The following is a 27,635-nucleotide window of genomic DNA, read 5'->3' on the forward strand; positions in this document are numbered from 1 at the left end:
TGGGAGTATAGAGAGACCAGGGGAGAGGGCAAGATTGAGGGACAACCACACGGAGGAGTACTCATATTGGAGAAGTTCTAGGAGAACAGGAGTGCAGTAAAATCAAAGGAGACAGAGCAAAGAGTGTTGAGGTGGAGACTGAAATCACTAAGGCTTCTCAGAGAGGAAAGAAGGGAGAATCTCTCAATAAGAAACACAGGATAAGGCTCAGAATAGCAGTGAGAAGAACAAGAATGTTAAAGGAGGGGGCGAGAGGGATGGAAGCAAAATAAATCATCTTGTACATTGTCAACTTTATTAAATGATAATTAATAAAAAATGAAATGCAGAGACAAAGGAACATATATAAAGGCCACTCATTAATGACTCTCTCAGAATCATATGCAGTCATGAATATAATTCCCAAATCACCAATAAAAATCTCAAAATACCATTTAATTAAAAGCGAGTTTGACTTGAGGTCACTGTAAATCAGAGGCCTTGTTGTTATGCCCTAAGTCACATCTATACAATGTACACCAGGGATGCTAATCACTGTTCCAGGGATGAGGGATTACAGTTATGTGGATAGGCTGAAGAAACTGGGGTTGCTTTTGTCAGAGCAGAGACGGCCAAGAGGTGATTTAATGGGGTGTTTAAAATCATGAAGGGTTTAGATGGAGTCTATAAAGAGAGGGGCGGTCAGCACTAGTGTCCCAACCTCTGGGCCAGAAACTTTGAGTTCACATCCCATTCAGGACTTGATGGCTATGAAAAACATATTTGTAATGTGGCCAGACAGTCTGATAATGAGTCTGTAAGCCCTTTCAATACACCTGATGATAGCTGGTAAGAGCAGGACTGTTTCTAAGTCAGCCATACTGCAGAAGGCAATGGCAAATCACTGTGGTACTTTGCAGGACCAGGGAGAGAAATCACAGGCCCTGGAGCTTCTCCTGTTTCTGGACCCCTTATTCCCTCAATCATATGTGATAATTTTTACCCGTTCAAGATGCACTAATCAATTCACCAAACAATCACAGAAAGCTCTAGTAAAATGATAACAACCATTGTCGGCATCTGGTTACAAATATCATCCAATTATACAAGCACCATGTGTCATTAATATTAACAGCAGCAACGATTTAATGCAGTGTTAGTTTGTGTGTGCCCTATAGGTGATCCCATGGCGACTATTAAACAAACCAGAGAGTACAAATTTTATTTTACTAGCATTGTGCAATATTGTTAACTTGACAGGAAAATATCCCATCAGTTATTTAGAACATTGTGCAGACAATAGCACTGATTTCAGTGAGTGCCTCAGCCCTCATTAACATGTTCTGCACATTGCACCATATGGGCGCGGTGGCAGTAAATTCAGATTTGCTTGTCTGGTTGGCTTTTCAAAAAGAATCAGAGCCACGAAGCTGCCGGAAGGTGGGAAGCAACAGCCGTTCCTATTCACAGCTGCTGCCAGTGAAACCGACCTGAAAGACAGGTTGATAAACAATTGGGACTGTCAGGCTGACGGTTCCGACCTTTTTTTTAAAGCTGCTCTTCCAGGTCTGCTGCTCAGCCTGGATGCCGCTTACAACACCAAGCCCGAGAACCACCCAGCCCCCCAAACACCCCCCACCCCATCACCGCCAGGCTGCCGTGCCATGACGTTTAGCACTGTCTGCACATTGAGGATACCCTCCATCGTGTTGTGTGGCACTACCACCATGTTACATGGGACAGATTTCGAACAGATCTGGCAACTCAAGACAGGGCATCCATGAGGTGCTGTGGGCCAACAGCAGCAGCACAATTGCACTCAACCACAATCTGTAACCTCATGGCCCAGCATATACCCCACTCTACCATTATCACCAAGCCAGGGGATCAACCCTGGTTCAATGAGGAATGCAGCATGAAGGCTTGCCAGGAGCAACACCAGGCATACTGAAAAATGAGGTGTGAACCTGATGAAGCTACAACACAGGCCTACTTGAGTGCCAAACAGCATAAGCAGCAAGCAATAGACAAAGTTAAGCAATTCACAATCAATGGATCAGATCTAAGCTCTGCATTCCTGTCAGATCGAGTCTTGAAGGGTGGTGGACAATTAAAAAACTCACTGGAGGAGAAGGCTCCGCAAATATCCCCATTCTCAATGATGGAGGAGCCCAGCATATCAGTGCAAAAAATAAGGCTGAAGCATTTGCAACAATCTTCAGCCAGAAGTGCTGAGTGGATGATCCATCTCGGCCTCCTACAGTGGCCCCCAGCATCACAGATGGCAGTCTTCAGCCAATTCGATTCGCTCCACGTGATATCAAGAAACAATTGACGGTACTGGATACTGCAAAGTCTATGGGCCCTGACAATATTCTGACAATAGTATTGAAGGCTTGTGCTTCAGAGCTTGCTGTGCCCCTCGCCAAGCTGCTCCAGTACAGCTAAAACACTGGCATTTACCTGGCTATGTGGAAAATTTCCCAGGTATGTCCTGTACACAAAACGCAGGTCTGCTGCTTTAGTCCACTCTCAATTATCAGTAAACTAATGGAAGGGGCCATCAACAGTGCTATCAAGTTGTACTTACTTAGCAATAACCTGCTCACTTATGTTCAGTTTGGGTTCTGCAAGGACCACTCAGCTCCTGACCTCAGTACAGCCTTGGTTCAAACATGGACAAAAGAAATTAACTCCAGAAATAAGATGAGAGTGACTGCCCTTGTCATCAAAGCCGCACTTGACTGAGTGTGGCACCAAGGAGCCCTAGCAAAATCAGGTCAACGATTTGGAGTCAATGGGAATCAGGGGGAAAACTCTCCGCTGGTTGGAGTCATCAGTGCTTCGTCATGCTTCCATCATGTGGGGATGTTTGCTGATGATTGCACAATTTTCAGCACCATTCACAACTCTTCAGATACTGAAACAGTCCATGGCCATGCAGCAAGACATGAACAATATCCATGCTTGGGCTGACAAGTGGCAAGTAACATTCGCACCACACAAATGCCAGGCAATGACTATCTCCAGCAAGAGAGAATCTAACCATCGCCTCTTGACATTCAAAGGCATTAACATCACTGAATCCCCCACTATCAACATCCTGAGGGTTACCATTGACCAGAAACTGAACTGGACTAGCCATATAAATACTGTGGCTACAAGAGCAGGTCAGAGGCTAGGAATCCTGCAGTGAGTAACTCACCTCCTGACTCCCCAAAGCCTGTCTACCATCTACAAGGCATAAATCAGGAGTGTTATGGAATACTCTCCACTTGTCTGGATGGGTGCAGCTCCAACAACACACAAGAAGCTTGACACCATTCGGGACAAAGCATGATTGACACGCCATCCACAAACATTCACTCCCTCCACCACCGACGCACAGTTGCAGCAGTGTGTACCATCTACAAGATGCACTACAGGAACTCACCAAGGCTCCTTAGACAGCACCTTCCAAACCCATGACCACTACCATCTAGAAGAACAAGGGCTGCAGACACATGGGAACACGTGCTCTGAAGGAGGATCATATGGACTCAGAATGTTAACTCTGTTTCTCTCTTCCTAGATGCTGCTAGACCTGCTGACTTTTTCCAGCATTTTCTGTTTATATTTCATAGGAACACCACCACCACTTGGCAGCCGAGTTCCACTGAAAAAAGGGGGAACTTTTAAAAACTCAGCCAAAGCCAGGAATCATCTTTTAATCACCCTAACATACTCTGGAAATGTTTGAAAGGGCCCAAGTCTTTGATTTAAAAATTCTATGCAAGAAATCAACCCTTTGAGGTCGGGTCCGTGATCACTGTGGGAGCCTGCTAAAACCCAACAAGCGGATGAAGAAGTATTGAAAGAAGGCTTACTGTAGTGCCATCTTTAGAAGTGAAACTCCCTGAGCTGAAAATCAACCATGGATAATAAATCAACTCTACCAGATCAATTTGGGTTAATGCAAGGGCCAAACCAGTCTCAAAATTGGAAGTCATGAAAAGGAATTTTTTTGAGTTACTGGAGTACATCGGGATTAAGTGGGAAATCGGAAGAAGTCCAAGTTAACACATTTTTATACTTATTTGGTGAAATTGCCCTGATGATGAAATAATCCAAATACAAGGCCTTAATGAACCTTCAACATGCTCTGATGAAATATTAAATGCCTTTGATAAGTACTTCCACCTTCAAGTGGCGTAGCTTAAAAAGACAGATAGAACACCCCCAATGAAGCAACAAAAGGGAAAAAGACAATACCCAAACAGACCATACGATGGTGGCAGACCATGTCAGTACAATGAAGTGCATGAGCCAAAGTGTTTGGTGCAAGGGAAAGAGCACATTGAGAACCAGCTGGAAGACTTGAACACAGATCTCTTTGAAATAGCCAACACATTACCCAAACTGCAACAGCAGGTGGCAGTGCTTTTTTTAAAATTTATTTGTTCTTGGGATGTGGGTGTCACTGGCTAGGCCAGCATTCATTGCCCTTGAGGGCATTTAAGAGTCAACCACATTGATGTGGGTCTGGAGTCATGTGTACATCAGACCAGGTAAGGATAGCAGATTTCCTTCCCTAAAGGGCATTAGTGAACCTGATGGGTCTTTACAACAAAGGTTTCATGGTCATCATTAGACTTTTAGTTCCAGATTTTTTATTGAATTCAAATTCTACCATTGTGGGATTCAAACCCAGGTCCCCAGAGCATTGCTCTGGGTCTCTGGATTATCAGTCTAGTGGCAATATCACTACACCACCACCTTCCCCCGCTAAGCCAGCTGACTCTGATTGAAGTGAAAGTAGCAGATCATTCCAAGCTGCGAGCGGATAACGAAACCACAAGTAACACAAGTAAGCCACATGGCTGAAACAAGCTAAGACTTTGCCAGAGACAGGCCTAGCTAACAATGGGACCAAAATGAAGGACAAGGACAAAGCTCTGCTGCAGGCGGAATGAGATAAAACAGATATGAGATCGGAAAATGTTCGTATCAAAGTTGAATTGGAGGACTTGAATCACAAGATTCAAGCACAGCATGTACCTTTGAAAATGCCTGATAATCTAAAATCTTCAATGAACCAACTGTTCAAGATCTGAGCATAACACATTTCTGAGGTGTCACAACATTACAAGGAGGCTTTGAAAGAAACAAAAAGATTGAATGTTGAGAAGAATGAAATATGTGAAAACATGAATCGTGTGCAGACTCAGTACGCATCACAAGAAGGAAATAACAACTCTGAATTCCATTGTTGGAAAATTGAAGAGGGAATTGGAAGAACTCAACCAGAAATGCAGCCAGACACAACAGCAGGCAGAAAAGGAACACAAAGAACCTGCTGCCTTGAAAGACTCTTGGAATAATGAATACCTGTTCCTGGAAAAAACATCAGGAGTGAAAAAATATGTTGAATATTACTTCAAAAAAATCCGTGTTGGAACTATTAGTCGCAACAAAGCAACACTGAAACACAGGGTGAGAAGGTGAGAGCTGAAGAAGAAAATAAACAGTTGAAAGAAGAGCAGATTGTTCTTCAAGACCTAATGCAAAAGGAGTACAGAACCCTTCAGCAGCATGAAGAAATGAAGACTGCCTTGAACAGCAGAACGAAGGAACAGCAGAAAAATGTCGAGGAGACTCTGTTGAATTACAAGAAAACTCAAGATGAGGCAATTGAACTTCACAAAGAAAAGAAAAAACTGTTGAAGGACCTTCACACACTGCAAGGATCCTTCAGATCATAGTTTGTTCCTCTGAGAAATTATGGAGAGAAGCAAAATGAATTTAATGTCACTCTGAAAGAACTGAAGAGCCAGATGGCAGAAAAGATTCAGCAATGTTCCATATTCCAGGATGAAAATGCCAGTCTGCAATCAGACATCCAGGCACTGAAAGAGGGAATACATTCCTGTTGAAGAGTTTGAGATAATAAAAACATCGCTGACCAACAGAGCTTTGAAACTGCAGGAGGGAAAGGGGAAGATGAAGAATTCTTGTATAAAGGAGCAATAGAAAGTAGAAAACTTGCAGCTACAATTTGACAGTCAGAAAAAGAGATCTCTACCACTTCTGCTGCAAACCCAAGTGAAAGTAGAAGTTTTCACAAAGGAACATGAAAAGTCTCAGAAGCAATTAGCAGAAGAGAATTACAGAATGCGAGCTTGAAGGATAGCACAGAGGAATTAGGCTCTGATAAGAGACACCGTACCAGTGTCTACATATGAAAGATGAGTTTGCTAATGAAAAGCGAGACCTGATGATAACACTAGAATATTGCTCACAGAAAGTTGCACACTCGAAAGAGGACTTGAAATGCCAAAATGATAACCTTGTAGAAGCAAATTCAACAATGTTGCCTCTTTAATGAAAACTTGATGAACTTCAAGGGGAGAATTTTGCCCGCGTGGGGGGGGGTGTTGTGTGGGAGCAGGCGGGAGTGGGCGCAAACCCGATCGGCGCCCCTGATCAGGTCCGCGCTGCCATTTTACGTGGGCAGGCCAATTAAGGCCCGTCCAGGGTGATGTGCACCCAGATGCGCTGAGCACTCCCTGTGCGGACGGGCAGGGTGGGGGGGATTTCCCTGATTCAGGGCTTGCGCTCTTTCGTGCATGCGCGTGAAAGAGCACAGGAATCTCCCTGAAGCAGAGAGCTGCCTCAGGGAGATTAGGTTAAGTTTTAAACATCTAAATTAAAAAATTAAAAACTTTTAAAACATGTCCTGTCATGAGCTGGGACATGTCAATGGATTTTTTTTAATTTTATTTAATTTTTAAACACTTCATGAAACCTCATCCCACCCATAGCTAGGGTTCCATGAAAGATGCAAAGGCCTCCTGGGTTCTTTGCTTGACCACCAACCTTAAGGTTGGACGGGCAGCTCATTATATTAGTTCAATTAGTTTTAATAGGCCTTAATAGGCCATTGACGGTTTGGCTGCCGCCTGGTGAACTGAAAATCTAAATGACGAGCAGTGATGTCGGGACGCCTGCCCGATGTCACCGTGTGTCATTTTACGTGTCGGCGAGCAGGCCCTGCCCCTGCTCGCCGACCTGAAAATTCTTCCCGAGTATCAGAAGTCTTTATTAAGTATTGTGAAAAATGCTTGAGAAGGAGTTGGTGATAATGCAGAACAGTTGATTGAATGCAAAATTAGCAACCAAACTGATGAAATTCTTGAACTTCAATCCAATCTGAAGAACATGAAAGATGAGATGTGCAGTATGGAAGAGCAAATCCAGACTTTAAAAGCAGAAAAGAGAGATTCTAAGAAAAGATTGAGGATCTAACGAATGAATTGAATGAGCCTAAGGAGCAGTCAGTGACCATTGAAGAAAGATTCCAAAAGGAACTGAATGCCCAGATGAAGTTATTAAGCTTGTATAGGGATTCCACAGATATCTCTGAAACAAAGACAGCTAAACTCACCAGAGTTGTTGCTGAGCTGAATGAAAAGATTGATTAGCTGGAAAAAGAATTGAAAAATAAAAGAGCAAACAAATATTTGGGCGAAATTGTGTAACAAGTGGAAATTAAGGTTCCATTGTTGAAACATCAACTTCCAGCAAAATCATGGCACACCCCATGGAAAAAGAAAACTCGAGTCCACTTTATGAATGAATGGAGTGAACGGTCCCTCTGGAAGGAATGGGACAAATCCATGGGTCCAAACAAAGCTAACGGTTTGTCGATAAGGAGAACTTCAACTCCAAGGAGCGCAAAAAGCGAATCAGATGAAGACAACCAAGTGTCTGAAACACGGCGTACTACAACTTCAACTCCAAGCCCTCAATGTTCAACCACACAAGCTTTCAGGCCTCTTATATGGACACGTGAAATAGGAGCAGAAAAAGGAGCAGAAGTTCAGCCCCTCAAGCCGGTTCCACCATTCAATAAGATCATGGTCGATCTGTTTGTGTTTCAAATTCCACATTCTCATCTACCCCCAGTAACCGTTGATTCCCTTGCCTAACAAGAATCTACCTACCTCTGCCTTAAAAATATTTAATGACCCCGCCTCCACCACCTTTTGAGGTAGAGAGCTCCAAAGTTGCACAGGAGAAATAAATTTCTCCTCATCTCTGTCCTAACAGAGTGGCCCCTAATTTTAAAACAGTGCCCCCTAGTTCTGGATTCACCCACAAGAGGAAATATCCTTTCCACATCCACCTTGTCAAGACCGTTCAGGATCTTATATAATTAAATCAAGTCACCCCTCACTTTTCTAAACTTCAGTGGAAACAAGCCTAGTCTGTCTAACCTTTCCTCATAATTCCTCTTGCTAAGACACTGAAAAAACCCTTACAAAAATATGTAACTTTTGCAATTAGGAATTCTTAAGAAGTTATCCCTAAACAACTTTCATCAATGTTGAAAATGTAATTATAAATATGCCTTTTAATTGGGAAAAGTAATTGGCTGAAATAACCAAACCTGAATGGTTTAAAATGCAGCAAACAAGATATGGTAGCAGGAGAAGACTGTCCCCTGTAACTGGATGCCCCCATTAACCATAACCTCATGGTGTTTATAACTTCCTTTCTACATCCTTTGGGACCTGTTCCAAACACCTGTCCCATCTTTAGTATCTCTAAATCGTTTTGTACTGGAAGACAGTGTGATAAGAGACTAGACTGACGCACACCTGGATTGAATTATAAATAGCATCTATTTTGTTAAACCCCCTATTTAAGAATCGCTGTGTACATTCCTCAGTGGTAAACCTGCTGCTGAGTCTCAGTGCAAGGGGGGTACATGCTAAAGCTGCGGAAGGGTCAGTGTTGGGCAAATACCAGGAAGACTTCCTTCAGACACAGGATAGTCAACATTAAAACAGCTCTATGATGTGATGTGGTGAGTTGAAAGCCTTAGATTAATTCGAGATCCAGTCGCAAATCATCTTTGTTTCCTGGATGGATGCTAATGAATGGAAAATCATGGGTGGTTACACCCATGGGCAAAAACAGCTGCGATTTTCCAGTGAGCTACCAGCTGCCTTTCAGGTAGCACAGACTGTGCAGGCTCCTGGAGTTACCTGCCTTCACTCAGCTGACCTCAAGTGAGGTGGCAGTAGAATGGCCCAGTAATTCTGCAATTAAAAGGAGGGAAATGGCCCAACCAGTATCCCCCCGATTACTACCTGGTGATTATCTGGTGACCCTTTGCATATCGGGTGAAGACAAGGTGGGGCTCAGGTATTGTGCCCAACGCTGTTGAACAGGTCCCTGACACTCTCTATCAGGCCTCATGCAGGAGGAGTGGCCACTCGGATGAGGTGTTAATGGGATACTGGCAACAATATAATGCAGCACCATATGTAGACAAAGGAAGAAAGTTGGAGAGTGAAAACAGAACATCCACAATGGGGCCATCATTCTGTGAGTATTTGACCTGACTAATATATCTTTTAAAATATTGGCTGTGGACGTAAACTCACTTGGGCAACTCTTGCCTATGATTCTGAAGCTCACCGATATCTTTTTCTGTGGTATTCTCGCCTAATCTCCCGTCCTGAAGGCATATCTTCTTGCTTGGGAACAGATTCACAGGAATCTGTGGTTGGCCATGACTTTAATTATCAACAATTCTTTGCAAGTGAGCTTAGACAGTGAATGGCGACACACTATTCTGCCAAAGAGAGCATCACTCACTTAAACACAATCCTGTGTTTAACCAATATCTGAATGCACAGTGCAGGCAGGGTTTTGTGCGTCGGGGCGGGGGGCGGGGTAGAGTGGTGGGGTGTCAATGAATAATGATCAGGAATGAGGTGCTTGGCCAACTGTTCCTGTCCCCAACCCACGAGTCCAATATTAACACTCAACCACTGTTACAGCAGAGATCAGTTTCCCCAGCATAGGTCTGGGATGGGATCTATTGAGAGGTCCCTTGATCTCAACAAAGGAAATGCAGCCTGAAGAGGGTTAAATGCAAGCAGTACATCACTAACTGCTTCAGTTGTAATTAATTGGCCCTGACGCACTTACACTATAAATGTACCAGGTTTGCACGTCAAGTGACAATGGATAATAGAAACCCACACTGTGCTGCTTGCTAAAGTATGGTAAATGGAGTATTATGTGCTTTTAATATGTGATAGTTTTGAAATGCTGCCAAGATAAGCCTTACAAGTATAACCTCGATGCTTTTGAATTAATTATTTTGAGCTGACACATAGAACATACATTGTGCGAGTCCAAGAAATTATAACACTGGGAGCAGGCAGCCAGCAAGCGTCTCTCACGGTATGTCAGCAATGTATGTGTCTGTTTTCATTCTTCTGCTAAATACCTTTAAGAAAATGACAATGGGCTCTATAATATGCAGCTATGTAGCGTGCACTCAAGCGGATCAAATATGAGCTCTGGCTTTTTTTTGACATGCGGAGGGACGTTCAGCTCCCACGTTAAGGAAGTAATTGAAAGCTGATCTAATCTCCTCATTCCCCCTTTATGGATTTTGCCAAGTTCATCCAGTTGCAGCCAGCAGGAATTTGGGAACAGACACTTGAATAATGACTGGGAAACGGCAGCAAAAGCTCATCCAAGCTTAAATTCATTCCACAGGTCTTTATTCAGTGGGCTTTTTTGCTGAGAAAATGGAATCAGGAGCCCTCCAGCAGTTGATTGTGGCTTAAATGGGAGTAAAAGAAACAGCTTGCACCTTTAACATAGTAACACATCCCAAGGCATTTCACAGGAGTAATTATCAAACAAAATTTGACACTGATCCATACAGGGAGATTTTGGGATAGATGACCAAATGCTTGGTCAAAGAGGGAGGTTTTAAAGGAAGAGAGAGAGGTACTGAGGTGGAGTGAAATCGGGAGGGAACTCCAGGGTTTAAGGCTGAGACAGCTGAAGACACGGCCACTGAGTGATAAAAATCAGAGATATGCAACAGGCTAGAATTGAAGTAGCACAAAGATTTTGGAGGGTTACACAGGGCATGCAATCCTTTTTGGAGTGATTTAAAGAGAACCAATCTGAATGAATGCACCAGTGGAAAGTGTTACAGTGTGAAAGGCCATATATTTTAGGCTTGTACCTTCTGCCCAAACGGATGTCCCAGTTTCAAGCAATTAATATGAGAAAGTTCTGAGAGAAGGCAAGAGATAATTGGGGGAATATAATTTAAACATGGGTGGTTGCTCTTTCTAATGGCTTGGTGTCTGAACCTACCATCTTGCACACCATGCAGATTAGGAGGTCACTATGTTAGCTGATTTTAGATGCAGCATTAGCAGTACTGGCTTCAGCACCTTAGGGGACATTCTAAATCAGATAGGATTCTAATCCTGGTAGTTATCCAGTGTTCACTACTGGTAAATCTGTTGTGTTAATGTTGGTTAAGGACAGGATGAAGCTTGTCGGATGCCATCTGTGGTTGACCAGATTGCCAATGTTCACTGAAGAATAATCACATGGTTGAGATGCCAGAGGCTGACTAGTGCCCATTGGATTATGCCCAGCAAAAATGGCTGCCTTCAGAACAGTAAGGAAGAGGACCGATCGAGGATACTGTGGGTGATACACTAAGGTTTTACAGTTATAGGTCATGGCCTATGATTTGTATTGAATCATGAGTTCATACTCAGAGAATGTGAGGAGGTGATGAAGAAAACAGGATGAAATGTGGAAAGGTAACATTTTTACAATTACCTCTCCCTCACATGCCCACAAAAACTTAAAAACCTTGTAACCAGAGGCCTGATGCACTTTAAGAAATATAAATGATGTGAGGACCCATTGTGAGCATCAAACACTCTCAGGCCACATATAGCACAGGTTAGAAGCAGAGTGAAGTGCCCTCGGCTTTAACCAACAATGCGTCCTAGATAATAAAAATAGTAAATGCTCTAAATACTTAGTAGATCGACCTGAAACATTAATTCTGTTCTATTTCCCCAGATGCTGTTTGACCTGCTGAACATTTCCAGCATTTTCTGTTTTCCATTCAAATTTCCAGGATCCACAGCATTTTGCTTCTGAAGTTTGTTCTAGCCCTTTGAGCACTTCATACTTCACCAGTATAACATTTATCCATTTCCCTCACATTATGAGATTGTCACAAGTATCCCAAGGGTTGCAGAATTGAGGTTGCTTTGGACTAGGGACTAGTTGAAAAGTCACAAAAACTAATTTAGGGCCTTATAGAAAGCAAGCAAAGTTGGTTCTTGCCCTATCAGTCTCAATTGGACTTGAACCCAGTTTACAAAGGCAAAAGGCTCCTATACAATCAACACGCCCTGAGATTAAAATAAATAATGCTGTCTGACTCTGTAGTAGGTGGATTTCACCAATATCAATCTGTAAGAGGCAGGAGAAACAGTTAAAGTCCATTTCTCAAACTTTCCAAGCGCATCCTCCAGGTGATTTGACTAGGGAGCAGCAGTGACATGTCTATGAGTAATAGACTAAATCATCCACGCTACCAGCCACAGATGTGTTGTCAAATCAGGGGCAGGAAGCAGACAAAGAAAGAATAGGTAATAACAGCAAAGTTTATTATTCCTGTCCTTTGATTATATGATCTGATGAATCATTAACTATCCTGATGTATTACTTAGGATGAAACCATGCTCTCTACTTTTTGTGTCATAATTGGCAGTGATTCCAACAGCTAACAAAGCAAAGGCTGCTCTTGCACAGCACTCCCCAATGGATCAGTGAATGAATGCACTGCCACATGTGGTACCAATCTATGCAGAAATGGAGATCTCAGGTTTGATGAACTGTCCTTAATGTCTTAGCTCATCTCAGCAGATGCAGCACATGTGATGAAAGAACTCTTGCCCAATGTAACCGAGAGATTATCCAGGACCTCTACTTCTGCTCCCTATACACTGACCCCAGCCGAAAAGTCAACACAAGTTGACATTGAACAAGAACAGGAAACAGACTGGGCTGGGCTACCTGCTGTGTTTACCTTGCACATCAAGAAACACCTTCGGAAGAGGTGGAGAGAAAAATATAAAAGGAATCATAATGTACTTCTCTCAGTAAAACAAGTCATTACACACAGAATTAGGAGTTCAGCTCCAAGGTCAGCTTCATGGCACTAACACTGATGATCAAACTACACTGCGCCCTTTGAACTTCCGATATGCTGCAATTACTAACTCTGCATGTCAGACTCATTTGATGAGAAACTAAGGTGTGGATTTTTTGATGATATGTAGGTGGTTTCTAAAGTGCAAACAGTTGATTTGGTAATTGGAAATAAGAGTTTACGATCTAATTTCGCAGAACTTTAAGTTTGATGCATGAGTCAAGATGCGTTGAAGAGTCATATAGGTAATACTTTAAACGAGAAACACTTCCTACAGCTAACTTTTATCTCTCACCCTTCTAACTTTCTCAATTCCATTGGGGCACAACTCCTCAAGTGCTGACTATCTTTCTCAAGGGTAATTATAGGAATGAACAACAAACGTCGACCTTGCCAGCAACACTCACATCCCATGAGAGAATCAAAAAGAGTACTGCAATTTAAATGTGAGCTTTGGGTGGCCCTTTCAACCATGGAGACCCTCACAGTGAAAGTCTTCATCCATGGTGATTTTCCTCTTTTTAACCCCAAGTGCAATGGTTCCAACCCGGCAGCTATCAGCTAACTCGGCCCGGAGCTTGAACTTGGAGCTGTCTTTGTGTGGCTTAGTTCAACACCTGACACTGACCAACTTAGTCACTGGGGAATCCTGGTGCACAATGCTGACGAGTCTTCAGTTTAAGGAATTTATTCTTTCATAGAATGTGGGCATTGTTGGCAAGGCAAGAATTTGTTGCCCATCCCTGACAGAGTGGCTTGCAATACCATTCAGAGTCAACCACATTGCTGTATGTTTAGAGTCACATGTAGGCCAGACTAGGTAAGGCTGGCAGATTTCCTTGCCCAAAGGACATTAATGAACTAGATGGGTTCTGTGGTCACTGTTACTAAGGCTAGTTTTTGATTCCAGAATTATTAATTAACCAAATTTAAATTCCACTAGCTGCTGTGGGATTTGAACTCATACCCCCAGAATATTAACTTGGGTTACTGGTCTAGTGACATTACTACTACACCACCTTTTCCCCCACTTTAATCCTATTCCAGTAAATGTCAGTGCCTTAAGAAGAGAAAGGGAAAAAAATCAGGAGTTTTTTTAATCATTACCCTTTAAGCATCTGGTCTGTAAAAGGGTTCTGGTGGTGACACTATCTCTTCAATTCAGGCCCATTGAAATAGATCACAGGAAATCTGCATGTGGAGCACTCCCTTATCAGAATTGTCTTGAAGTGGAGTTATCTGTTCTCTGCATTAGTCTATGGTGACTTGTGACTATCTTTTGGCAATGCCATTTTCCTGTTTCAAGACATCCACACACACACACTGAATTCTAGCAATTAAAAATATGTATAAGAATGTATTGGGATTAGAATAGAGTATATTCAATTACTTTTCAACCAATACAGCACAGGAATAAAACCCACTGCAAATTTCTGATATGCCATTGTTAATTCCCTCAAGTTTACTCATGCCAGTAGCAATGGCAAGCTGATTCAACAGGGCACTGCCAGGATGTGGAGACATAACCCCAGCCACCTCTACCCCAGTCACTTCCCAAATGGAGCATTTATTGTGTGTGAGTCTGTTCACTGACTGTTAGCAGGTTATTGCATAATAGGGGACATCAAGTGGAGCTTATATCCACATGTACAGACTTTCCCAGTACAGGGCACTGAATAGCAATCAGGAGAAGGAATGTGGCTGATTTTATCCCCACCCCCACCCCACCCTCCTAAGGCTAAAGATGCTTAGGCCAATCAAAGGTTCAACTACCTTTGAAATGGGCTAACTCACCTGCACAGATCAGACGCTAAGCCAGCAACCTGTCTAACTTACAAAGCTCGGAGCTAATTTAGACAATGCCTTTACCAGACGAGCCAATGACAGAGCTCAAATAGTGAATGAAAATCTCAATCGGCGCCATTGCACAGCTACTTCCTCTTAACAGAGCCACAAAATGGCGGTCAGACTTGCTTAGCTGTGGCTCACCTTTTCAAATTGACTCAAACATTCTCAGGAAATAAAGGGCGTAGCAAGGGCACCACAGCCAATGAATAAAAGACTGTTTGGAATCAGGATTTGGTTTGTAAAATGCTTAAACCCTCATTAAATAATTATACCCACAGAGAGATGGTATACCTGGCAGCTGAACAGTTTATTCCTAGGAGAATCAAGCCACAGAGGGCAGCAAAATGTGAATTTGACATGTTCCTGCTGCATTCCATTGATTTTCTTCCTCTCTCTCTCTCTCAGTTAATTTATAGCTTTCAATTTTTCTTGAGATGTTGCCAAATGCCAATTTTTTTTTTACTTTCAGGGAGTGGAGAATTTACTGTCGCTGAACTCTGTGAGACTTTAATTAAAGTGACACAGCAAGTAGGAGTTAGCATTTCTATAGGTCGATACTTATTCACTAATCCCCTCCCAACAAGTACACATAAACTTCTTAATTTATCACTACTCAACCATTGAGGAGGATTGACATGAACTGGGCTAGTTCCAAGGTAATTGGGTCCCTTTCAGACATCCCAAAGTTTAGCCAACGTCTTGGCTCAATGATAGAGCTCTCGCCTCCAGATCAGAAAATCATGGTTCAACCCCCATTTTCCAAAGGTTCAAGAGCACAACTCAGGCTAAGACTTCAATGTGGTGCTGAAGTGCTGCACTGTTAGTGGTGCTGTCTTTTGAATGAGATGTCAAACTGAGGCTTCTTCTGCCCTCTCAAGTGGGTATAAAAGATTTCAAGTTATGATTTGAAGAACATCAGGGAGCTGCTCCAGTGTTCCAGCCAATTTTATCCATCACATCACTCATCCAGGTTATTTGGATATGTATCTCATTGCCAATCACGGGGCCTTGCTGTGTGCAAAGCGGTCGCCATGTTTCCAGTCATGAAATAACCTGTACTTGATTGGCTGTGAACAACTTTGGAACAACCCTGTAATATATCTTAAAGTGATAGCATATTGCTATCCCTTAAAGGCTTTTACAATTCTAGGCACAAGTGAACATGTATAGATGGATAGAGAGCTTCAGGACATCAGAACTGCAGAGCTCTGTGTGTGTGCACTGAAGTGAAACTGAGGCTGGACCACATGACAAACTTCCCTTAAAGTGATAGCATGCTGCTATCCCTTAAAGGCATTACAACAATCCTGAGATTATGAAGGTGCCATATAAATGCAAACCCCTTCCTTTAGATGGGCCACTCCCTTTAAGGAAAAGAATGGCAACAGGTTAACACAGTGCATCCTGCTATGGAGTGTGAATCCGTAATGTCTTTGCACCACCGAGTTGCTCATCTCAACTGCATCACTCGATTAGATGAGAGGGTCTTTGGACATGGCAGCATCTCAAGAAGATTGCAGAACATTCAGAGGCAAAGGATCAATGTAGGCAGCCAGTTCAGAGGAGCATTGCTGAAGGTCCAAGAGCAGGGGTACAGTTGGTATGGGCAAACCTCTGTCAATCCACTTCCCTTCTAATCACTGTGGGCACTGAGGAAGTGACACTTATGTTTGTGGCCATACCCACTGCAATAATAAATTATAACAATAAATACACAATACAGCCACTGCAAGGATAGGATATACCATTGATCAGAGTCCAATATTTGGTGGCTTCTGGTTAATTAGTCGTCATATGAAATAGCCATGCTGAGAAGATTTTTTTTATTTGTTCGTGGAATGTGCGCAGCATTAGCGCATTTATTGTCCACTCCTAAGACCATCCCTGGACCATCAGGTGGGCAAGTGAAAATGAGGGTAAACTGATGGCAACTAGTGCCCAATTTAGCCTCTAATCTGATGGGATGGACACATTGGTGGTTCCTGTGTGTTTGGCTGACGATATTGGAATCTCGGTTTGATCATCACAATGTTCTTCATCCAATGAGTGGTCAACACATGGATGGGTTTCTGGGCAGGGTGATGAAGACAAAAATCTTGGAATCAGTTCTGAAACAGTTAGCTGTTGTGACAGGAGGAGGGAAATCTTTACTCAATGGCTGAATAATCAGGCTACATCAAAAGACCTAATCCAAACTTACCTTGTGAAAGGGAAAGAATCCATCTACTGTTCATGCAAGGACTTAGCTGGTAACCATGCCACCCAGTCTGGAAATGAGCCATCCGGTCCAGGAGGGCCAAGTTTGATTCCTGGTATCAGTCAATAGATCTTGGCAGTAGGCAGTTCCTTATTCAGTACTAGCACTCATTCACTAGGGATAAACAAGGACAAGAAACAGTCAATGGAGTTCAGAAAATAAAACAGAGAGGTAAACGAGTGATTTCACATTCACACACAAAAAGCAATGGACCTCCATTTCCCACCACTGACACTGAACAGAGGAGAAACCAACCCTTTAATAAACCCATTCCCTACAATTCCTTGGTAAAGCAGGTGAAAACATGGGTGGAATCTTGTGCCCTCCCATGTGATGAGTTTGGTGACAGGGGACATTTAATCAGGCAGGAAGGTGCAGGGTGAGGACCCTGCCGCCTTGCCATCTCCATACTGATTAAGTCCATGATGGGAAAGCTCATGGGCAGCCTCCCCATCCCGCTGCTAATTGAGGTCCTTAAGAGGGCAATTAATACCCACTTAAGGGCCTCTTCTCGCCACTGGTATTAACCCAGTGGTGGGCACGGGGCGCACCATGTCAGCAACATGACAAGCAAACCCTGGTGTGTTTGCTTGTGGGCTCCCATTCAAAGGCACTCAGTGCCTGGTCAAGGGACCAGGCACTGGGAAGGGGGGGGGCCCATTTAGATTCAATATCTACCCCTCGCTGCCAACCCCGTTCCCCGCAACCCTCTTCCTGCAACCCCTTCCTGTGATCATTAGCTTGTGCCTGGGTCCCTCCTTGATCTGAGGTGGTGTCAGCAGCATACAGCGCATCCCCAGTGGCACTGCTGAGTACAGAAAAGCTGCTTACCATTGATTGGCTGACAGGCAGAGCTTCCTCCCCTGACGTCCCTGATCCTGGGAGAAGGCCTGCCACTCACCTGTGAAGTGCCTGAGTGGCACAAGATGTGGCCAGCCTTCCCAAAAACAGACAACGCAAAGCTCTCACCGGCTCTCTCCCCAGAGCGGGCCGAGACCCCTGTCACCTTCCGAAGGTTCCGCCCATTGTGCATTAATTATCAGGTCATTCCATGCCCCATAGGCAAAACATTAAGTTCCGTTACTGTCTACAACATATACTTAAAACAAATATTGTTGAAAATGTACAGCAGGCCATCAGCACCCAGGTGAGTAAAGACTATAAAGTCTATACCATAAGGTGCCATCAAGCTGAAAGAGTAGGAGAAAAGATGAGGTAAATCAAAAGAGAAAATTTCTTGCTTTTGTATGCCACTTTTCATGGCCTCAGGTCCCCCAAAAAGGTAATTTTGAAGCATTGTCACTCCTGTAATGTAGGGAATTCAGCAGTTATTTTGTGTACAGCAAGGTCCTACGAACAGCAGTGTGGAATTGAGCAGGGAATCTGTTTTGGTGGTGTTGGTTGAGGATTAAATATTTTCCAAGACACCAGGGAGAAACCCCTTACTTTTCTTTAGAATAATGCCAGTTGTTCTTTCATGTCAACCTGAGAGTGCAGACAGAGGGCCTTGGTTTAACATCTGAAAGACAGCACCTCTAACACTGTAGCAATCCCTCAGTACTGCACTAGGCATGTCAACCTGGACTTTTTGCTCAAGTCCCTGGAGTGAGTCTTGAAGGCCAGCCTTCTGGCTCAGAGGTGACAGCGCTATCACTCAGCCACAACAGCCTGGGCAAATCAGGCAGTTGCGATTAGCTGATGTCAAGCTTATGGATTGAATCCTTGCAGGTTGCACGAGGAATGGAAGTCTGGAGGAGGTAAAGTATTCTATGGTTTTGAAGTCCTGTGCAAGAATAAGTTAAAGTAAGATTTAAAGTCAATCTGAAATAAAGACAAAGAAGAGCATAGTGAAATCCCCCTAAATCATTTAGCCCAGCCTTTCTCTTTCGGGTGCTGTGCACATCCAATGTTTTCTGTTTTGTCTTGTGGCTCCAGTCTTCACTGGCCTGTACAGACAGTCAAATCACTTGCCTTCTCCTTTAACTGTTCATCTCCATCAGAATCTGGTTCATGAAACATCATACTGTAAGCCGTTAAGTGGCTCTAAGCTGCCCTATTGTTGTGAATATAGAGCTGCATTTTTTCCCATAAATGAATTTACTATTGTTCATACTGGGACTGCTTGTCTAACCCATGGGGTGACATCAAGAAGATATGATTGTTTTCTTCTCTTGTTATCGTGTTTTCTCCTCTTTCCTTCTTCATTCCATGAGGCAGTGATCCATGTTGGGATATAGAACTATGGATACCTGGTGCTCCCCTTGCCTCTAGTGCAGATGGTAACATAGTGGTTGTGTTTCTGGACTAGTGACTATAGCCTAACAATCTGAATTTAAAGCCCATCATGGAAACTGTGGAATCTAAATTCAGTTATCTTTAAAAAAAGCTACTAATACTGATCATTTAATTATCAGATTGTCATTAAAAACTCAATTGGTTTACCAATAACATTTAGGAAAGGAAATCTGCTGTCCTCACCTAGTCTGGCCTATATGGGACTCCAGGCTTAACTGACCTCTGACCTCTGAAATTGCCAAGCAAACCATTCAGTTTAGGGATGGGCAATAAATGTTGGCCTTGCCTGGGTGATGTCCACACCCCATGAATGAATTTTTTAAAAAAAGGTCAATCTTTGTATGTGAACCTGAATAATGGTTGTAGAATCTGCAATTCTCTCCTCCAATAGCCTGTGGATACTGAGACAATTGGTACTATCTAGGCTGAAATCAATAAATTTGTGTTAGGTAAGCTGATCAATTGTTTTGGCTGCGTAGCATTCCTGTCTCTGAGCCAGATACTCCAGGTTCGAGTCCTATCCCAGGACTTGATGGTCAAGGAAGGTGTCTTTATAATGCAGCCAAACTTATTGAGTATCAACCTGAAAATCCTTACATCATACACCAATGGCAGAGAGAGTGGTAGAGATTCCTGGTCAGCCATGTGATGGAAGGAAACTTGGAGCCTCTACCATCACTACTCGTATTTCTAGACTACAGCATGCATGTAAAAGTGCATGTTGCCACAGCAATTTGGAATCCCTGAGTGAACAGTAACACTACCATCACCAAGTGTATGAAGGAATGTGGAGATAAAGTGCAGATTAGCGATAGTCTATTTAAATGGTGGAGAAGGCTCAAGGAGCTGAATAGCTTCCTCCTGTATCGGGGGGAGAAAGAAGAATGCGGACTTTGTAACACTAACAGAAGGTACACCGAAAGTTCTATAGGAAGACAAGCTTCAACCAATAAGTAGAGTTGAACGCATTCTGCACTGCTGTTGATGTGCATTTCAGTTTCCTAACAATTATTTGGAAAAAAATGAAAATGTTACAGTTCAATAAATTGCTGACTGACAAGCAATGTCTAGGCTCACACTAGGTGAATGGCTACTTGGCTGAGAGGCTGGAGGGCAGCCAGCACGGTGAAACCAAGGGCAGGATTTTTAGATCGGCATGCGGGCACGATCGGCGAGCCTGGGAGTGGCTAGGGAATGGACCGCCAATCGCGATCGGCCCCCGAATGCGATTTCATGTTGGCTGGCCAATTAGCGACCAGCCAGTGTGAAGCGTGTGATGAAACACTCAGCGCTGCCGGAGTGGGAGCAGGAGGAAGGTGAATCCTGACGTAAGCACAGGCACAGGGGAGCACGAAATGAAATCTCCCCAAAGGCAGAGGGCTGACTCAAGGAGCTGAAGACTTCAGAAGTATTAAATAAAGATCTTAAAATCAGAACAAAAATGTCCAAGCATCACAAACAGTCACCTGAACATATACATTATAAAAATTCTGTCCATAGATTTTAGTTTTTTTATTTAATAATGGCAGCCGCATCCTGCCCTTGGATGAGTTTCATGAAAAATGCAAAGGCCTCCTGGCTGATTTGCCCATCCACCAACCATAAGGTTGGATGGACCACGAAAAATCAGGGACGATTACAACTTTAATGGGTTTAATTGCTCTCTTAATCATTGGTGGGTGCGCTTCTGACTTTTACGCGTGCCTGCCAACTGAAATATCACGCAGGCGCAGGATGACTTTGGGGCGCTCGCCCTACGTCATAAGGTGCTTTTTTAACGCTTGAGCATGTGGAGCGCGTGCCCGCACGCCAACCTGAACATTCTGCCCCAGGCTTCTGCAGCAGAAGAGAATGTTGGCAAGAGGATAGAATTTTTGTAACAGAGTTATATCAATTTATTTTATTTGTATATCTTGATAGAACAGGGAATGGATTCCATAATGAAGCGAGTTGCACCCACCAAACTCAGGTCAACTTCTTTCATTATGCCACACTGTGTCATGGAGTGATATACCATGTTATACACCACACTGTGTCATGGACTATTATACTGTGTAATACACTACACTGTGTCATGAAATGATATACCATGCAATACACCACACTGTGTCATGGAGTGATATACAATGCAATACACCACACTGTGTCATAGAGTATTATACTGTGTAATACACCACACTGTGTCATGGTGTGATATATCATGCAATACACCACACTGTGTCATGGAGTATTATACTGTGTAATACACTACACTGTGTCATGGAATGATATACCATGCAATACACCACACTGTGTCACGGAGTGATATACCATGCAATACACCACACTGTGTCATGGAGTATTATACTGTGCAATACACTACACTGTGTCATGGAATGATATACCATGCAATACACCACACTGTGTCATGGAGTATTATACTGTGTAATACACTACACTGTGTCATGGAATGATATACCATGCAATACACCACACTGTGTCATGGAGTGATATACAATGCAATACACCACACTGTGTCATGGAGTATTATACTGTAATACACCACACTGTGTCATTGGAGTGATATACCATGCAATACATCACACTGTGTCATGGAGTATTATACTGTGTAATACACTACACTGTGTCACGGAGTGATATACCATGCAATACACCACACTGTGTCATGGAGTGATATACCATGTAATACACCACACTGTGTCACGGAGTATTTTACCATGTAATACACCACACTGTGTCATGGTGATTTATATCACGTAATACAAACGCTGTGTCATGGGGCAGGATTTTACGTACCGCAGGCGGGCATGTGCCCGACCCAATTGGGCATAAAATAGTGCGCGATAACATGGGGCGAGCGTCCTGATATCATCACGCATTCACGTGATATCTCGGTTGGTGGGCACACGCGACAGTCAGCAGCGCAACCACCAACAATTAAAAGGCCAATTAAGGCCAGTTATCAATTAATTTAAACCTAATTTTCACTGCCTGTCCAACCTTAGGGTTAGCGTGCGGGTGAATCGGCCAGAAGGGCCTTTGGATTTTTTAGTAAGCCTCATCCACAGGCGGGATGAGGTTTCCAACATTAATTTTAAAAAATTAAAAATTTTTGTCGTAATTTTTACAACGTTTATGTTCATGACAGTGAGTCATACGTGGGGATATATTTTGCACATTTTCAGAGTTTTTATTTTTCACTTTAATATTGTTCAGCTCCCTGAGGCAGTTCCCTGCGCAGGCTTTTGCGCTCGCATTCCTCCCGCCCCCACCCCAGCAGCACTGAGCTCCTCAGTGCACCTTTCATGCTGGCTGGCCGTTAAATTGCGGTCGGGGGCTGATCACGGGCGGTGGACCATTCCCCGGTCGCTCCTGAGCCCACGCACCGTGCCCACCCGATGACCCGAAAATCCTGCCCATGGAGTATTATACCATGTAATACGCCACGCTGTCTGATGGAGTGACATACCGTGTAATATGCTGCGTTGTGTAATGGAGTGACATACCGTGTAATATGCTGCGATGTGTAATGGAGTGACATACCGTGTAATATGCCGCGATGTGTAATGGAGTGACATACCGTGTAATACGCCGCGCTGTCTAATGGAGTGACATACCGTGTAATATGCCGCGATGTGTAATGGAGTGACATACCGCGTAATACACCGCGTTGCGCGTTGTGTCATGGTGTAATATACCATCTAATACACAATGGACGAAATCGTCCCAGATTTGCATTAAGTGCAGTTGTGGGCGGGTAAAGCAACGTTCTTTTCATGCCATATTGTCCCAAACCCGCTGCATTATTTATGCATTCCTGGGAAACATGCCATTTCCATGGCAGGTGGGCTCTCATTCACCCACCACACCGTCATCTAGTCCCTTCAGCACGCCAGGGCCATATTTAAAGTCCAGCCACACACACGCCTCTCTGTGCTTCCAGACCACGACTGCTACACAGAAGACATGGCGCTGAAAGGCAAAACGACTGCAGCCCCCACATTCAATGACGCATCCCTCGAGCACCTTTTGGACACAGTAGAGACTCATCGTGATGCCCTCTACTCCCATCCTGGCCGCAGGATGGGCAGCAACCTCACTAACCCAGCTTGGGAGGTGGTGGCAGCGGTGGTCAGCACCAATGCCCTGCAAAAGAGGACAGTCACCCAGTGTCACAACAGGACGAATGGTCTCATCCATTCTCATTGCTCTCAACTCACACACTCACAAACCCATCACACATCCACAGGGATCTCACACCTCTAGGGGCAACACCACTAACTCTTACACACACCCTCACATCTCCATCAGGCTCATACCTCCTTGAGCTCATGTCCTCATCCATGTGGTGCCATGGCTTCTCTCATCACTTAAATGTTCCATACGTCCTGCTCACACTCTCTCCATCCATTTTCATGCAGGAGAAGCCTGCTCACATCAGCAAGAAAAGGTCCCAGACCGGGGTCAGAGTGGCCCACATTGGCCCCCTCAATCTCTTTGAGGAGTGTGCCATCATACTGACTGGTGAGGACATGGACTGTGCCTGCAGTGACAGTGAGGTTGGCAGCAACCACCCTCGTAAGATTCTGTACAACATCATCCCTCTCTCAATGCAAATATGAGTGCTCTCTCTCCTGCTTTTCACTCTGCTGCCATGCACTAATTATCTCTACTTTGATTCACAGGGAGCTCTGTCAAGTGACTGACACCCTCAGCCAGCCAGTCCCTCAGCTCCATCCACGTCCTCACCTCCAGCCAAGAGGACACCTCCTCCATTGAACAGCTGGAAATAAGCAGCCTTGAAGATTGGTCACACCGCTTACCCACACCCTCCACCAGCGCAGAGACACACACCTCGGTGGGACCTAGATCTAGAGCAGGCTCAGGTTCACAATATGGTGGTCACTTCACGGACACGTATCCCAAACAGGAGGAAGCAGGTTCAGCTGAGCTCTCCGGCACTCGGAGGACTGCTAGTGAAGTGGCATCTGTGAGGTCTGAGTCAGATGACAAACCTCTAGATTTGGCCTTCCAACTCATCCTGGAGAGTTAGCAGAAGGCAGGCGAACATCACACAGAGCTGTTGGAAGCCCTCAACAGAGTGGCATGCTAGTCAGAGGAGTGTATCTGCCTGCTCTCTGATGAAGTGGTGCCCACATGTACGTGTATGGAGGTCTCCATAGGGAGGATGGTGGACACCATGGAGACCCTGGTCTAGCAGAATGTGGAGACGTATGCTAACCTGCACTCCACTGCAGGAGTATTGGGTGAGTCCGAGTCCCCTTTGCCTGTGAGCCCTTCAACCTCATCCCTTGTCACACAGAGAGAGCAGCTGGCCAAAGAGTGATCCTGGAGGGAGAAGTGTGTGTGAGAGCCTCATGCAAGCACTCTCCCACCACCATACTCACCTCAATGTCCTGAGCATTTTGAATGCTGCCTGCTGGGGTTTGCTTTCACTTGTCCATCTGAGCTGACCTGCATCTCCGCCCATCCAATGATCACACTCCCATGGAGCACCTGATCTCACCCAGCACGGTTGTTGTTTCACTTTCGATTTGGGCAGCATGGTACGGATTTGATTTTTCATGTGTTCCCCCATTTTTCCCCTCCCCCAGTCACACATTTCTTCTTTCCCATCACTGTTGACCTCCCCAGAATCACCTTCCATCTCCCTTCCATGACTTGGCAGCCACAACCTTTTTCCTTCAGGGATGTCCAGGTGAATAAACATATTCTCTTCCTTCCCAACAATCCCACCCACATCCACGTTCACCTCCCCGACCTCCTTCTTCCAACCCCCAGCTACCATCGAACCCTCAGCCTCCCACCCTACCACCTCACTCTGCCCTCAGTCATTCTCGCCATTCCCTCTACCATGCCCACCCTCAGTTTGCTCCCCAGGAGGCAGTCACCCAACCTCATCCCCCGACACCTTCATTCTCCCCTCGCAACTTCAACCCCCCAACACCTCTTCCTCTCCCAGTCGATCATAGACCTTCCTCTCCCACTCCCTCGACCTTCATCCGTTGTGAGCATCAATGGTGACTTTCCAACTTCCATGAGCTGCTTTGCAGCAGAGCCATGTCCATGAAAATCCAGCCAGCATAGCATAGATGTTCCTCCAGGGTCCCATTGCTGTTGGGCTCCCGCATCTTCTACTCCTCGGATGTCCGTGATGTGAGCAAGGCCCTGGTGCTAAGTCCCGATTTTTGCATGTCACACTTGTCAAGATATGTTCTGCACTGGCATGTTTTCTTGGCGACACGGGCAGACAGTCCAGCAGGGGAGGGATGAGTCGGGCGGGCTGGCCTTATCATGATATGCTGATATATTACAATCAGGTTCCCGATGTCCGATGGTGGGAACACAGCCAACCATCGAAGGGCTGAGTGGACGATTGCAAACTGGTTTCATGACATCGTGAAACCAATTTTCGGCCTTCTTGCCATATTGTCCGTTCACGCCATTGAACACACCCGACGCTAGCGAGCATGGAAAATCCCAACTAATGTTCTATTACATAATATGTAGAAATGGATCTTCCTCCGTGTTGGCTCAGAGGTATCTGGGGTACAGAGCATGGCTGTGCCATTAAGCTGTTGATTCAGTTAAGGCCATGCTCCAAGTTGGCAAATTCAAATCATCATAGCTGATTGCAAATTGCTGAGGTAACTCGAAGCACAATTTTAACTAATTCTAAATTTCATGCTAATGGTCAGTGACTGGTTTTATTCTCTTTTAATAAATAAAATATTTTGCATCTGTAACAAAGCATGACATCCGATGTGTGATATCTTCTTTGTGACATCAGAGGTGTCATATCTAAGTGACTGCTGGACAACGTTATTCCAGCCTCAGTGAAAGGATCCTATTAAAATATGGTGTAGATTCTTGTCTTCACCACCTGTGTAGTGACCTAGTAGAGTGGATTACCTGCTCATTGTAGATCCTGTATAATTTTCATTGTATTGAGAAGGTTTTGACGCTCATGATGCAAGTACTGGCCCAGCTGAAATCATTCTTGACTCCGGGTCAAGAACTTGAATATTTGCACGACATAACACAAATACATAATACAGGGTAACCTTCCAGAGCAGAATGGTAGAAATGATGCATTGCTGAAGATGCTGTCCTTCAGGTGAGATATCAAAGATCTATGTACCCAGACTGGTACTTAGATAAATTACATTACCACTTGGGGAAAGGCAAGAAGTTCTATCAGTGTTTAGGCTAAGATTCATCCACCAGCCAATAGAATGAAAAATTGACTGGCCATTTATCTTTGTTATTTGTGGGATCTTGCTGTGCGGAATACAGGAGAAGTGGAAAAGGAGGAGGTCTCGAGCCTGCCTTATCATTCAATTAAGTTATGGCTGATCTGCAATTAGACTCAATTTGCCTGCTTTTGCTGCCTATCCACTGATACCCTTACCTACCGCCTATTTCTGTCCTCAATGCTCTAAGTGACCCAACATTCATGGCCTTTCAGGTGAGCAAATTACAGATCTTAAAATAATTGCTGTGTTGCTCACATAACAAAAGTCACTGCGCTTCATTGTAACTCATGAAGCACTTTGAAATATTTCTGGGGGATGTGACAAGAAGTTATTTAAATGCAAACTCTTTTTTCATCCCTAATTGTCTGGCTGTTTATTCGTTGCAGGCTTATTCCAGTACTTATGTTGCCTATTTATCCCAAGCATTTGGATTTCACATGGACAATCAGCATTCTGAGGTACATGTTTATATTTCTGTGTTCATGGACAAGAGTCAGTGCTGTGCATACTTGCTGTTGCTGCTGGTCTGGATTCTGCAGCCCTGTCAGAAAGGAAACAGGAAGAAACATAGGAACAAGACTAGGCCCCTTGAGCCTACTCCACCATTCAATTAGATTATGGCTGATCTTTATCTCAACTGCACCTATCTGTCTTGGCTCCATTAAATTAGTGTTGATTTTTATGTTATTGAGATATGGAAATACAGGCTACTTATCTCTTGGAGGAATAACGTGGGCTCCAAGAAAGTATTTAATGACAAAAAAACTGTGAGACTGTTATTGGAAGGATTGATGTGGTTTGTCTGTTGTGGGCAGAGACAGCAGCTGTAGGGAATGTGCGGAGAGTTTTATTGCAGGGGTAAGAGTACATGGCAGAATGACAGGCTTCATAAGGTGTGATAGGGATGATATTAGCAACAAGCTGATTGACTTGT

The 27,635-nt window shown here is 44.1% G+C and overlaps 1 protein-coding gene across 1 annotated transcript in view; it reads left to right on the plus strand.

Annotated features, from left to right (window-relative positions):
• The window catches only part of LOC121288598, a 78,228-nt gene extending 51,070 nt beyond the window's left edge, over window positions 1–27,158 (plus strand). The window contains exon 4 of the transcript XR_005945384.1: window positions 27,088–27,158. The gene's annotated coding sequence lies outside the window, so the exon portion shown is untranslated. The remainder of the gene's footprint in view (window positions 1–27,087) is intronic.
• The last annotated feature ends 477 nt before the right edge of the window (window positions 27,159–27,635 follow it).

This window comes from Carcharodon carcharias, chromosome 15 (genome assembly GCF_017639515.1).
Source record: "Carcharodon carcharias isolate sCarCar2 chromosome 15, sCarCar2.pri, whole genome shotgun sequence".
NCBI lineage: Eukaryota > Metazoa > Chordata > Chondrichthyes > Lamniformes > Lamnidae > Carcharodon > Carcharodon carcharias.